Genomic DNA, 13,764 nt, shown 5'->3' with positions numbered 1-13,764 from the left:
GGGTGGAGGGATAGTACTGGAAACGCTCGATATTTGGGGAATGATGCTCCGGACTGAAGCAGAAACTGTTTCGCTTCCTGGGCCTACTCACTCACCTCAAGAAGCCACAGGCACCACAATGTCTAGGCTCCTCACGTAGAATAAACTGGCTGCATGTGCGATATGGAGGAAGATGACGTATTGGAATGACACCGAGACAGGGAGGGCCTTCGATGCCATCCATTGGATGAATGAAAGGGGAGTGGTTTTTCGATACGGAGTGATGGCTTCCGCTTGCACCGTCTGGTAAGACAGTAGCCAGTTTAATGCAGGGAATAGAGTAGGAACGGCAGGATACGCACCAGCGTCGCTTCTTTCTGCGCTCCCCAGGGGATTATCAGCAGGCACACTAAAGACACCTCTCATGGGACTTGGCCCTCTAGACTTAGTGATAATACACCACCGCCATGAGGCCTCCACGAATACACATAGCAGGTAGGCAGGGACGAGGATGCCGAAAGCTTTCCAAGTGGCCAAATCTTTGGTCCTTCTGTATTAGCCGTTTGCGTTGCCGAGCGAGTTTGGCAGTGCGAGCACCGACAACTGATGTGGCGAGGCCAGAGGTGTTGGTGTGTTCATAATCGACATTATAGCTTCAGGAAACAGAGCGAGCCAAAGAGCGCGGGATGTGCAAAGAATCATTTGTAGAGGACGGCGCGGACTCGAATTACTTGCTTAATATGCGATCTCGAAACGTCATTCCCCCCGTCAGCCTCAAGCCCTCGAATGCGGCATCCATCTCCTAGCTCCGATGAGTGAGCAGTGTCTAGACATTCTTGAACTACGAGCCAAGGGGACGCGGAGGTTGGGGGGATAATACAAGTGCTCAAAGTCTGCAGCTTGAATCTCCATCAGGACAGTATATCAGGTCGCCCCACCGAATGAGGGTAATCACTCGGGTTCAAGTTGAGCAACTTGGCTGTATACTAGGCAAGCCACCGTGCCACATGAATCACGTCATAGTCCCATTCCACTCTCCAGATTGGGGCATTAATTTATCGCATTCAATTAGCACGCTGGCGATCCAACAAGGTTAACTTCCTGAAATATAGCCCAGAACAGGCGGCGCAGTGTTTTGGTGCGTAGGGCCAGAACCCTTCTTTACAGCTGCCTTCTTTAGGTACTTGACAACAACTAGAGACGGATTTTTGGACAGAGGAACCAGTCAGTCATAGCCGAAATTCGAAAGCAGAGAACTATTTATAGGTCTAAACCGTGTCGCCAGGATTTCATCGTTCAATTTAGTTAGTACCCAGTTGTGCAGTGCCTGAACGCGGGGCCGAACAATCCTGTAGGGAGTGACAGTCCACGGTGAAGGTGCAGGCCGGCCGTCGCGACAATACATTTACATTGTTAGTTACCATGAAGCGGGGAGGGACAGGTCGGGTGCAGCGTAAGCAGAGTCCTGTGATAGGATTCGATGCAGTGAAATTCAAATCGTAAGGATGGGAACAGGTGGTAAGAACCTAACTAGAGAATGGACCGAAGCAAGGTAGTGGGGGTCAGCAAATGAAGGTAATATTGTAACCACGTGATACAAAAAAAATGGCCGTCATCCTCATGCAAAAACAATTCCTCTTGACAATACAGCCATAATTATTACTTAATAATGATATTGAGATACCGCACAGGATGTGAGCCCATTTTGAAGCGGTTTTATGGATGATTATGGAATATCACAAAATGTGCGGGATCTTCTTGAGCTTTTCTCATGCACCAGGAAGAATTTCGGAAATCCACTAGGCCGAAACCTGCATTCGTACCTATAGAGCAATCTCGCAAAGTTTGAGCCCAATCGGAAAAGAGGAAAGGTACATTCTGTGACTCGGAAGCCACAATGGATGTAGTAGGCCCAAGCTCCATATAATATATAGTTGTACCAAGGTAATAACTGAGAAAAGAGTCAGTCCAATGCTATTTTAGCATTCCATCGAAGTTTGATGGGTTCATATGTAGTTATCATTGAATTATAAAGCAATATGTTAAAATGCGATTTTATGTATGGTGAATAACTTTTGATTGAGGAAGAATTTCCAAAATCCGGTAGGCCAAAATATAAACAGACGATACATCTACAATCATGCCAAAAATCAAGCAAAAAGAAGAGGATTGAAGGTACATTTGGGGTGCATCTTTCCAAAATGTCGGGATAGGTGCAAAAAGGAATCACGTGCCAGGGTTTACCAACACCGCCTGGCCCAACCTGGGATCTTGGGCCTCGACGATGGATGTCAGTTGAGGGGGAGTTCTGCTACCACAGAGAACACCCGGCACAGGCCTAAACCTTCATGCGGTGCCCCTGTTTAAAACTAATTAGGCCTCTAACATCTGAAGGGAGGGCGATGTGGCCACCGTGGTAATGCCAATCAACCGCAACCCTGTAAGCCCAGAGCTGCACTGGCTGGAGAGATGCAAGAGTGCAGGTGCATGTCCCGCTGTCAAGCCAACCCTTCCTTTTTCTTCTCACCACTACCTTTTTGGGATGACAAGTGCGATAGTGGCAACGCCAATGGTGACCTCCATAAGCCCAGATGGGACTGGCCAGAGGACTGTGGGTTCAAGTCCCACCGTCACCCCAACCCTTCCTTCTTTTTCTCTTCTCCACTACCTTTTGGGATGGTGAGGTGCAATAGTGGTAGCGCCAATGGTAGCCTCCATAAGTCCATGGGCAGGCCGGAGGAGTGCAGGTTCAAGTCCTGCCATCACCCCAACACCCTTCCAATTCATCTTTCTCTCCACTACCTCTTCATGATGAGGCACGATAGTGGTAGCACCAACGATAGCCCCATATGCTGACAAAAAGTTGACTGCAAGGAATGCAGGTTCAAGTCCTGCCATCACCCCAACACTTTCATTTCTCTCCACTACCCCTTCTACCAAAGGCCTATCTGCCACATGCCTTTATTCAACAAGCATGAGCAAGATGCCACCAACACCCATTGCCTTTTGCTGCCACTGGAACATTCACCAGCCTACCGTGACATAAACCCGTGAAAGCACCCTCCAACTCACCCACCTGCAAGAACCGCGCACTCAAACATTGACTTAACCATAGGCACACAGCAGCAAAACATGCAACCCCAACACTGGGGGTCGCGTGTCCTTTTCTCTATCTGTCAGAGACTGGGTCGAGACGAAGGAGTGTCTCCGTGACAGAGGGCTTCGGCCTCAGCAACTTATGCCAGGAGCGCTGTGCCTAGTAAACACGTCCGTGCCCTAACTTACTAACTGGCCACCAGAACTGAAGAGGGTAAACTCTAGTCGATTTTATTACTGGAGTGTAACCTATGTACAAGTTAAGTATATATAGTTACAGCGAGGGCGGGTCCGCAAATGGCGGAGCCGAGCTAATGGGGTTTAGACATTAGCCGATTGAATATTACCAATGAGTCGGGTTACGGGGTTAGCGGAAAGGCAGGCGATAACCCAGAAACGGAAAGGAGGGATAGGCCCGAAGGTGGGCTTGCAGGGCAAGCAAGTGTATTGCCCAGCGGAGGTGGGAGTGCGCTAGCAGACGTCAGAGCTGTCCGGAAGCCTTTGGGGCTCCGTACTTAGGGAGGCATAGGTAATAAATTGAAAGGAGGGGGTGGTGACCATCGAGGGGTACTGAGGGGATTGCGGAATACGGGAGCTCCGAGGTTAGTGAGGAAGGAGTGGAAGTGGAATGGAGGGATCGGAGGGGTCGGAAGTCGATGGCCAGGGATGGATATGACACTATCCAACCTCTTTCCACCTCCATTCTCCCTCACCTGTTGTTCAATCTCAGTGCAGGGGTCGCATGCCCCTTTATGTGTTATTGCTTCATCTCACTTTATTCTCCTTCACACCATTGATTACTCGATGTCTCATACTTCCTAGGTCAAACAAATTCCTTTCTTCACATCCTTATGTTCTCCAAACCTTTTTCACCCGAGTCACTATAGTACGGCATATGCCGATAGGCACGGTTACATACCTTAAAATGAATCCATCCATCCATCCATCCATCCAACCTGGGATCTCTTGGCATCTAACCTTCAGTCTTATTGGCTTATTAATTTGGGGGCAGACACCCAGACTCCTTCCCAGTCGCTCACATGATTTCTCCGAGGTTTAGCCACAACTTATGTTGCCCTCCAAAATCTGTCAAGCAACTGGTACAACTTGCAACACGTGATGTTCCCATGCTAAGTTGTAATGAGTTGTACATAGGTTACGGAATATAATTTTTAGTATTTACGCATGTGGTCATTGCACCCAACCCAACCTGTGGAGACTAAGGGAGCACATCCAAGGTTGTGAAGTCAATATCTGGGGGTGCGTGAAGTTTAACGGTTTATATATTACTTAGTTACTAGTCACTTGTTTGTGCCCGGTGGCATACAGTGCCCCAAAAAACCGTTGCAATGTTTTGCACTTTTCACTTCACAAGCTTATTGCACCCTGGGAAGGGATCCTAAAATTGCATAAAAATATGAAAATAATGCGCTAGTAGCTCATTAATAGCTCCACCAATTCTCTAATAAATGTGTCCATTTTTGGTAAAGTTATTCACTTTACAAAGGACCCATGTCATTGCAACGGTTTTTTGGTGTGCATTTTGGAGAAAGGAAAATCACATTAACTAGTATTTAGTATGACTACCTTTTGCCCTAAGTAGTGCCTCAATCCTCCTAGGCATACTCTCGATTAAATCCTGGCAGACACTTGGTCCTATCCTCTCCCACTCCTCCTGAAACTTATCCCACAGCTCATGAACACCACTTGGAGGTTCTCCATACGCCCCAAGCTTCCTCTTTACATGGTTCCATGAATATTTGATTGGATTAAGGTCTGGGGACTGGGAGGGCCACTCCATGACCCTGATACCATGGTTATTGAACCAGCTATGGGCCCTTTTGCTGGTGTGTTTTGGGTCATCATCCTGTTGGAAGAGGATGTGGGCTGGGTTTTTGTCATAATATGAGGGGGTTTGCTGGAAGTCCTCTTCCAGGATTTGGCAGTAGAGCTCTTCATCTATCTTTCTATCAATCTTGCATGCCATTCCAACTCCATCTGATGTCATACATCCTCAAACCATGACAAAACCACCACCAAACCTTTTTGTGCCTTGCACCAGCCTGTCAGTAAGAGGTTCATCCCCCCATTTCCACACCCATTTCCTCCCATCTGAGCCCAGGCAATTCACCTTAGTCTCACCAGACCACACCACTCTCTTCCAATCCTCCAGAGTCCACTCTTTGTGGCTGATTGCGAAGTCCATTCTCTCCATGGTATGATGTCTGCTGAGCATAGGCTGCTTCTTCTTCACCACTGCTCTCCAACCAGCCTCCTTTAGTTGCAGACGAACAGCCTCAGTTGAGAGGCTGGTGCTGGTGATGTTTTGAAGAATTTGGGTGACTTGTGCAGCATTGTTGGCTTTACCAGAGTTGATAAGATGCATTGCATGATGGATATTGGTGTCTGACAGTTTAGATGGGCAACCACCACTGGGCTTAGGAGTGTCAGTACAATGTTTAGACCAAATATGGGTAACAGTGGAATGGTGGACAGCAGTAATTGATGAGATCTGGTGAGCACTGTGGCCAGAAACAATGAGAGAAAGCACTTGGTCAATTTTCAAAGCAACCAATTGACACATTCTAGAATTGGGGATTACAGCTTAAAATCCATGTGTATTTATGCTCCAGCAATGTTTATTTGTTTACTAGTGTGTATTCTAAACAATATCACATGACCTATCAGATGATATTTCCAGTTTTAGTCCATTCTGGCAGCACACCAAAAAACCGTTGCAATGACATGGGTCCCTTGTGAATTGGATAACTTTACCAAAAATGGACATATTTCTTATGTAATTGGTAGAGTTATGGACAAGATACTAACACATGTTTCACATATTTATTTAAAAATTTAGAACCCTTTCCCATTGCTTAATAAGCCCTTGAAGTCAAAGGTGCAAAACATTGCAACAGTTTTTTGGGGCACTGTAAGTGGTATAGCGTTAGCTGAGGCTATGTAGTCTTTTTAAGTGGCACATGTTCGATTCTCACTTAGGAAACTTTTTTTTTCATACCCTCCATTCCTTAGTGTACAGAAAACAACCATTTCACACAATTATTCCATGGGAGGGCCCAAAAAAAGTTTCCCTAAGTGAGAATTGAACATGTGCCACTTAAAAAGACTGCATAGCCTCAGCTAACACTATACCACTTATGCCACCGGGCACAAACAAGTGACTAGTAACTAAGTAATATATAAACCGTTAAACTTCGTGCACCCCCAGATATTGACTTCACAACCTTGGATGTGCTCCCTTAGTCTCCACGGGTTGGGTTGGGTGCAATGACCGCATGCGTAAATACTAAAAATTATATTCCGTAACCTATGTACAACTCATTACAACTTAGCGTGGGAACATCACGTGTTGCAAGTTGTACCAGTCGCTCGACAGATTTCAGAGGGCAACATAAGTTGCGGCTAAACCTCAGAGAAATCATGTGAGCGACTGGGAAGGAGTCTGGAACACAGTGGGAAGTAAATCGCGGTAAATAACATCGTGCAGTCCAAGTTATTTACTAAATCGCAGTGTTTTACCTATGGCATTTTGTTCCGTGGAAAAAACCTGGTTGGCAAAAAACTTGGGTCGTTGCACCCGGATTCCGTGCAGCAGTCTTTGACTGGGGTAGCCACGGTTTTTGTTGAATATAGAAATACCCACGTTCGTTACATGGTATTGTATATACACATTTTAATTGCTAGGCACTAGTTTTGCCTGGTATGTACTGTGATCAACAATGGCCCGTTGTTGAATGGTACCATATTTGAACCTACCAACCATAGCGCAAACATGAGGTCAACAATTTTGATGCTCGGCCCTTGAGTGGACGATGTAACTGGATAGGATGCAGAAGATATTGCACCATTAATCCCTTCAAGCGCACATGTTACAACTGCAAGGAGATGTTGGCAAGCGGGAAGGAGGTTGTTTGGTGGAATTACACATTCAAGGATGAGTTGAAGTTGTCTGCAGTGATCATCTTCACCACCACATGTGTCCAGATTTTCGCCTTCACTGGAAGTATCGGAATAAGTGCCAGAACTTGGAAGTTTGGAGTCATGATGCTGATTTTGTGAATTATTTTGAAGCTGCGCTTTCATCAGTCTGTGGCGGGTTTGGAATACCCCCAGAGTCGGCATTAAGAAATGACCGAAACCCAGAGAAAGCTATTCCAGGCTGAGATAACCTGGTTCAGAATCCACCTCAAGCTGGGGTGGCACATCGCTGGAGTTGTCCAATGGATTTGTGGCATACGAGCATTACGATGACGTCTAAAGGTATGAGAGAAAACCCTTTGTTTGCAATGAGGACAATACACTTCGCCATCATCATGGCATAGCATATTGAGGCTTGGGAGTCGAAGCGCACGCGATCCGGAATCAAAATTAGAAGCTGAGCGTGGGAAATTGGACTTGGACTCTGCACCCCCGACCCCACACCTCCAGAACCCCAACCTCTTCAACCAGGCATGTTTACATCTCAAAAAGGGCAGCTATGGCAGCAGGCAATGGTTCTGTGACAGATTCTTCAAGTTTTCAACCATTTACTGCAACCTCAGACAGACACGTCCCCATGCATCACAACAGGTAAAGTCCTTGCTTGACACGTTCCCTGTGTCCAACATCATGGTCGCACGGTTCTACACATAGTGAAGGGGCTGGGCCAAGCTAACATGTGTACAGACTACGCTCTCACTGCTGATTACCATTCTAATTCCAAAACCAAAAGGTGAGGTTGGTAGAAACTATGAGCTACCAGATGAGATGGGTCTCAGGAAGTGAGAATGGAAAGATTTCAAGGTGGAGTGTATCCTCTTTCTGCATTATCACCTGCTAACCCTGATCACGCTAATGGACATGTACAAATCTGTGTGCGAGCACACAAAAGCGGTCATTGGTTTTCAGGGGGCAAGGAACACGCACGAAGCATATTCATCAATTGTGTGAGTTGTTTTAGTTTCCCCATCTTAATGCTCTGTTGAACTAGTCAACATTGCGATTCCAGCTGAAGAAGGATTTCCCTAGGCTTTCTCTGCATCACAAGAATGATTGAGCATTCAGTGATGCCATTGTTGTGTTTCTTACTGATTCTTGTAACAACAGAAAGAGCAAATGCAATCCAGACAAAGAAAAGGAAGGAGATGGAGGATGTGAATCAAATGTGGGCAATACCCTGCAAGGTATGTTGCGCATTGCTAGCCCATGTTGCCCTGAATTTCCCATTCCAATGGAGTCATCAAGCTTACCTCTATGTGTGGTCAACCATGCACAAAAGGAAACGACCCCTCTGCCTCACTTCAATCCCAGGACTAGAATAATGCTCGAAACATTGCTGGATTCAATGTCAATGCCATGAATGATGATCTTACCTTCCCTCAACCAAAGCCATCAGGCAAGGTATAAGGTCTTATAATCTCTTACAATCCCCAGCCCATATTGCAACAAGGGTCTGTGACCGCAGTGTCGAAACAATCCTTTTTGCAACATTCAATCCCAACACTCGTGCTACGCTATATCGCCTGTCCTATAGTAGCATGCCGCAATGAATAAATGTATTTGTCTTTCAGGCCTAGGTACAATGGTTGTCCAAAGTAAGAAACCGAGAGAACGCATAGTACGACACAGTGGTTTACATAAGGATAAGACTGTTATGCCCCGGGGTACAAAACATGGGTCAGTACTTGGGTACTCCATCATAATTTACTTGGAGAAGAACACGCCACAACACCTGGTACATCCTTAGTATGATACCTTGGGACCACAGGTAAATTATCAACCAATCGCATCTGGGGGACCCAGGTATTCGGTCAAATTTACTAAGGGACTGCCGAGTTTTAAACAGCACGCTACTTCCAAGTAATTTCCCTGGGACCTCAGGTATTCTACTAGGGTGTTCCACCGTAAGATACTGCAATTTTCACATGGGTTTCCCGATGTTTTTTACCGTGATTTTCTTCCCACTGTGAGAACTGAATTGTTTTAGCCGAGAACCAGGCATTGCACGGTCGTGAAGCGAGTCCATTCCAGAGTTGATTACTATTCTTCCTTAGGTAGAATGAAATTTCGGTGAGAGAGCCGATCAGTAAATAGTAATGCCCAGATTATACTGGCCAAGGCAGTGACAATGTGTGGTGGAAGCGCTGCCTGGCCCAGGTTCTGGGTCACAATACACAATCATACAGTGCTCGTTACCGTAGAGCATGCCTGGAACCAAGGACAAGTAGGGCACAGCGTGATGATAGTGGGAAGGGTTGTTTGTGCCCCAACTGACGCCCTTTCCCATCGCCATGCGTACAAATTCCTTCAACCGACATTCCTTGGGTCCAAGTCGAGCCAGGGAGGAAACCCATAAGTCCGTCGTCTGCTTTGGGTCATAGATTCACTTCGTAATCCGACACCAACGATGCATGCAGATACCCCAAGAATAGGAAAACATTATGGCCAGAGAATAGTATAAACTAAATCCCCCAGGCAAGATGATGGATGATAGAATCGGCAGTGACATATAGAATCGGATGTGTGGCAATGGTTGCTCTATCCATGGGTTTGATTGTACATGATGCGAAGTCGATCCATGAGTGAGGAGCGAATAAAGAATAGTTGCACACACTGTAAAGCTTCAGGCAGTTGCACGTTCTCCACCTGGCCAGAAAACAAGAGGGAAGGTGTGAGCGAGATGTTGTGGGTATCAGAAGCAAATTAAAAGATGAGGACGACCACGTTAGCTTCCGGGATGGGTTGGCAGGGGTGGCAGGGAGTCCGTGTCCTCGGCTCTTGGAGTCAGCTTGTCCAAGTGACGGATTCAGAATTGTCTGCTTCGAACTGTGACAGGCTGGGTTGGGCAATGAAGATGGAATGTTGGGGGATCACGAGATCCAAGCATTCCAGTGTGAACAAGAAGAGAAACAGGAGGTACTTTAGATAATTGGCGGAGTTGGAAAACCCCGTTTAGTCGGTGGCATAAATGCAATTACCAATTGATTATATAAGCTCTTCTCCAATCTGTGGTCTCGGACCATTTATGATTTCACTCCACCTACACACCGGCATGTTGGATCGACTAATTCATCTCGCGTTCTTTTCAGCTTGAATTTCAAATGCTCCATATTTTCAAGAGTGGTTGCATCCTACCGGCAACTCTTCTCTCTCAAAGCTTGCATGATTGAGCACTGATAACATGAGGATGGCCATTCTCCTATATCACCCTGGATTGACCTTGATCGATAGGGTGGGATAGACATGGGAATCACACTCTGCGCTCTCGAACGGACTGAAACTCAAGATGGCGAGAATTTCTCGATGGCTCTAGCTTTTGTTGTTCTTTCGCCGCTGCTCTAACCAGGACGTTACCATCGATATTACGCTCCCCTTTCCATTCCGGTGGCCAGTAACATGCCGCAGCCGTTCAGCCTGTCGGGTCCAGGAATCTATGCACAGGTATGCTCAGGACGTTCAGTAAGTACTCAACAGACAATATCTAGTGGAAGGTCTTGGCGCCAAGCTGTTTGCCGCGCGCCATCACTGGAGATTCTGGGACTTACGGTCCTTTGATTGAATTGCTCATTGTACTGAAGTTGTGCACTGGGCAGCAAGTCGTCGGCGTGTGGTGAGTTTGCCTTCTTCATTTGGGCTGAGTATGAACCTATCGTTCGCTATTGATCTGAGCATCACTCTAAATTCAGACTGAATGGTGTCCGAAACTGTTTGAAGAACCATCCTCGCATGCAATGCATCTGAAAATCCAGTTACGCCTGTTTTTGCCATGGGGAGTGGCACCACCTTCCCATCTTTTCCACTTGGAATGAGGGATCTTTCTGGATGAGCTTCTAGCTCTCGGGACGCTGGCCATGACTGGGGTATAACATGGAAGCACATTTATTGGAATTGATTGGTAGGTTGCACACATATCCAATGTATCCAATTTGGTGAGGTGGCTCTCACCATGTCCTTTGCTCGTCATTTGGGGGAAATATCACTGATGTGCAGATAGAAGTACAGTTGAAATGCGTTCCCATTTGCGATTCACCACTGACCACATACCTAGATGGTGTCAGGGACACGTCCGGGGTCGAGGGGGCCTGGGTATAGCGCCCGGTGCTGAAGACCTCGCGGGGGTTGGATCGGGCGTGCATGCTGGCAGGCCTGATGGGGGACAGCTGTCCCTGGCCACTCAGACTGAAGTGGAAAAGGTGAGAAGAAGGTTACTTCTTCGGTTCCCACTTCAGGTACATTTATGTACATGCGGCTTGAGTCACATGACGGATGCCACATCATCCTCGGAGACAGCCACAGCCATCCGGGTGTCCCCACAGGGGATCCCGAGGGTATCCGGTGCAGGCGTGCGTGCTAGGCACAGCGGGGAGCCATCCGGGGAGCCTGGGTCGGGCGGGTCAATGGTACATTGATGCAAAGGAAAGTGGTCCATGTAAATAGAAGGAATAAACAGGAGGGAAATGATGGGAAGAATGAAATAAAGGAAAGGGAAAAGAGAGAGAAGAAAGAAAGAAGGAAAGAGGGAGGAGGGAAGGAGGGAGGGAAAGGATGGGGAGCGGGGTAGTGGGTGAGGTGTGGCCGGGTGGACCTGGGTGGGCTCGGGTCAGGCGGGTGTGCCCTGACAGATGGCCTGACAACTTTGGTCGGAAGCACCAGAATTTCCCATTCGATGACGTTTCCCAGATGCAATTCTGGTGGCATCCTCTTAATGCATATCACCTACCCATCAAGTTGGCTAGCCATTCGTACTGTACTTCATGTTTCATCGTTATACTCCCATCCTTCATTCCGCCTCTATCCTGTGTCCCTTAGGTAGTTGTCCTACATCTTGTGATCACGCGTACCCACATTGCGATGGGGTCATATCAGGAAGTAAATTTGAGAGGGAGTGATACCACCGATGTAAATCCATGAATCACTGTTGTTTCTTTCAGCGGCTCAGATGTGTGTGCATCCCATAAGCTGAGCACAAGCTCACAATACTTTCTCCAATCTTTATTCGAGAGGCTGTATGGGCTCACTTATTTTCCCCTTCCCCCACAGTGCTATACTCTACATGACACCAGACACCCATCGCCACCAACAACACCAAACCCAATGTTACATATATACACTTAGGGGCTGTCAGGGTCATGCGTGCTCGCAACGAAGGATGCCCCAGAAACCTAATTGATATCAAAGCTGGGGGACATGCCCATCCCAGCACACGGTCATATATACATGGTAGAGGCGATAACTAGTCAACTAGCTAATAACCGGTAGTATCGGATCAAGAATGATAGAAGATCATGCGGCATCATAACTGACAGCCGCAGATTGGATCAGATCGGAGATGAAGAAGAAGAAAAGAAGCAGAAGCTGATGGAGATACGGGTCATGTGGCAATGCGCTACTTACGCTAGCGACCCGAAGGCGTGCCCTGACAGGGGCCAACTCCGAGTCCGGTGCCACTACCATTGCCATCACCGCTATTGCGGCCCTACACTCCTTCGCTTATTTATCTGTTATTGTTTGTTTGGCCCTTGGTCATTGCTGGCCGCTATGTGGCCAACCCCGCTCTTTGTCCCCATTTGCTCCTGGACCCTTTGGCCTTCAGCCCAGGTCCGCTTCTATTCATTTCCTCTTCCTATATATATCCTGTATGATACTTATAGTACTGTACTCACATGACCAACAACCGGTTCCCACGGCCTCCGGGAATTGCCGGAGGCACCCAATCAATTCAGTTGTGTTGATTTTTAGTTCAATCCAAGACCTTCATGTGATGCGTGACCGGTTGTTGGTCATGTTAGTACAGTACCTTACATCAGCAAATTCCCTTGATCGGAATCGGGCAGTCCCATGGGTTCTAGTCATCTGAGTTGTCTGAAGCAGGCAAACCAACTGATCCGTTTTAATAAAGGTCTCTCAGTCCGCCCACTTCGTAATCAAGCTTCTGACTGTATCACTTTGGAGCCCTGGGCAGTTTTCCCAGTTCTCCTGGTTCCGCTCAACCCATACTCGTGATTCCTGCGCTCCTGGAGCTTCTATTGATTCACGCGCCCCTGGTACTTTTAAACTCATATTCATTGATTCACACACTCCTGGCACTTCTGTGGCTTCTATACTTCATAGGCTTTTCACGCTTGTCCTAATTCATGCAATCAAAATATGGTATTGTTGCAGACATTTTTTTATGAACAGGTGGAAATGAACTCTGAGGAAAGGAAGAGGAAAGGGAGGGTTTGCATGATGGCACAGGCCTAAAAAGTTGCCAAAATCCCCACATCTCAATCCCACCCTCACAAGTCATCAATGTCGCCATCAGTATCGAGAATCAGCAATGGGGTGTTGAGCAAACTGTTTTGATCATACTCGTCGCTGACAGGGTGACATAAGAATTCAAATGAGGGGGTGTATGTAGGAAGATTAGAAGTACTCACAGGACATCTGATGTAAAGTTGTTTGCCACTTTCTCCCAGGCAGCCCCACCGAATTGTGTGTTGGAGAATGGATATCTGTTCCCATCGGTATAGAGTTTAACAGCCTATACTGGCATGGTCAAATGGGCGAGTTGTGTAATGGTAGCACACTGAGAGGTCCTGGTTTCGATGCCAGGCTTGTCCATGATTTTATGTCCTTGTCTTGTGACCTTAACTGTATCATTCAGTTGGATCTCACGGAGTAAGTCCCACGGGGCAATGTGAAATTTCT

This window comes from Cantharellus anzutake, assembly GCF_015039405.1.
Source record: "Cantharellus anzutake strain C23 chromosome Unknown EI90scaffold_4, whole genome shotgun sequence".
Classification (NCBI taxonomy): Eukaryota; Fungi; Basidiomycota; class Agaricomycetes; order Cantharellales; family Hydnaceae; genus Cantharellus; species Cantharellus anzutake.
This window is presented reverse-complemented; position numbering follows the sequence as displayed.